Below are 2,175 nucleotides of genomic sequence, written 5' to 3'. Positions count from 1 at the left end.
TTGCTGATAAGGATCTGGGTGTGCACAAGGCTGACAGCCCTTTTATCTGGCCTCGGTGGTCTCCTGAAGCATCCCTTGAAGTTAACAAACTATGACCTTCTCTTCCATTCGTTTTCAGTAATGTCCAACTCTTTGCCATCCCACGGACTGTGGCTGCCAGGCGCCTCCATCCAGGGGATTCCTCAGGCAAGAATACTTGAGTGGGTTGCCATGCCCTCCTCCAGGGGATCTTCCTGACCTAGGGGTCCAGGTCTCCTTCTTGGCAGACAGATTCTTTCCCATCTGAGCCACCAGGGACAACCTTTAAGTTCAATTCAGTTGCTCAGTTGTGTTCCACTCTTTGCGACCCCATGGACCGCAGCATGCCAGGCCTCCCTGTCCAACACTAACTCCCAGAGCTTGCTCAAACTCATGTCCATTTTGAGTCAGTGATTCCATCCAACCATCTCATCCTCGTCATCCCCTTCTCCGCCTACCTTCAATCTTTCCCAGCATCAGGGTCTTTTCCAATGAGTCAGTTCTTCGAATCAGCTTGCCAAAGTATTGGAGCTTCAGCTTCAGTATCAGTCCTTTCAATGAATATTCAGGACTGATTTCCTTTAGGATCGACTGGTTTGATAGTTCTGTTAAAAAAAAAAAAAAAAAAAAAAACCTCAAAGATACCATTCTGTGTGTCCCTTGGGTGGAGCGAAGACCCTGCCCCAAGGCTGCACTGCTGTTTCTTGGCTGCCCTTCCTTTGTCTCTGCATCCCCTTCCTTCCCTGCTTAACAACAGCTTGAAAGGCTTCCGTGCCCAGAAGCCCCACAGGGTCCTGCTTGGTTTCATTTAGTGCTCATTTCTCAAACCCTAATGTATTAGTTAGTATTTTGAAATACTTTTCAAAAGTGTTTTTGAAAAGCTATATACCTTGATTTTTTGTGCAAAGAGGAAAGAACATCTCAATTTCCTGTCCTGAGCACAGAAGGATAGATCCTAGACGGAATTCTCAGCAACACAGTCAAAGAGCTGCCTGATGTGGGTGCTGCTTACAGCTAAGGGGCTGCATCAGAGTCAGCATATAATCTTTCATAGGGAGTCAGTGAAATCATTTAGTGACTTCAGAATGGGATAAAACCAATAGACACTAGATTTTATGCTTCCAAACCAAGGACATAGTTCAGATTCTTGTCTTCAGAGTATTCACTTCTAAACCAGCTTATGATAATTTTTAGAGCAAATTTTATATGTCAAGCACAAGATTATATACATTCTATACTCTATACATATACAACGATCTCAAGGCACGTCTTCAAAGCACTGTGATCCTACCAGAAAGTCAGATGAAGAGTGTGGAGCAACTGCAAGTGTTATGGGGCACCTTTCAAAACATAAGAACTAACTCTGTCCTTTTCCTAGTATCCAAAGACCGCGAGTTTCGGGCATAAAATTATATTTTAGCCTATGGTGCTGCTACCAGATGAAAAGCTTCAAAACATCCACCAATCTATGAATACTTAAGTATTTTAATATGACTTGCTCTATGAGCTATATCCCTGGCCTGTTGCTACGCTATTTCTCCTCGTGTTTTAAGTATAGCTAAAAGCTGAAGAAAGCTGAGGTCCAAAGAACTGATGCTTTTGAACTGTGGTGTTGGAGAAGACTCTTGAGAGTCCCTTGGACTATAAGGAGATCCAACCAGTCCATTCTGAAGGAGATCAGCCCTGGGTGTTCTTTGGAAGGAATGATGCTAAAGCTGAAGCTCCAGTGCTTTGGCCACCTCATGCGAAGAGTTGACTCATTGGAAAAGACTGATGCTGGGAGGGATTGGGGGCAGGAGGAGAAGGAGACAACAGAGGATGAGATGATTGGATGGCATCACTGACTCGATGGATGTGAGTCTGAGTGAACTCCGGGAGTTGGTGATGGACAGGGAGGCCTGGTGTGCTGCGATTCATGGGGTCGCAAAGAGTCAGACACAACTGAGTGACTGAACTGAACTGAACTGAGAAGCTACGGGGGCTTCCCTCATAGCTCAGTTGGTAAATCTTCCACCTGCAATGCAGAAGACTCAGGTTTGATTCCTGGGTCGGGAAGATACCCCAGAGAAGGAAACGGCCATCTACTCCAACATTCTTGTCTGGAGAATCCCATGGTCAGAGGAGCCTGGCAGGCTACAGTCCATGGGCTTGCAAGAA

Source organism: Capricornis sumatraensis, chromosome 4, assembly GCF_032405125.1.
Source record: "Capricornis sumatraensis isolate serow.1 chromosome 4, serow.2, whole genome shotgun sequence".
Lineage (NCBI taxonomy): Eukaryota > Metazoa > Chordata > Mammalia > Artiodactyla > Bovidae > Capricornis > Capricornis sumatraensis.
The sequence above is the reverse complement of the archived record's forward strand: the minus strand, read 5'-3'. Positions refer to the sequence as shown.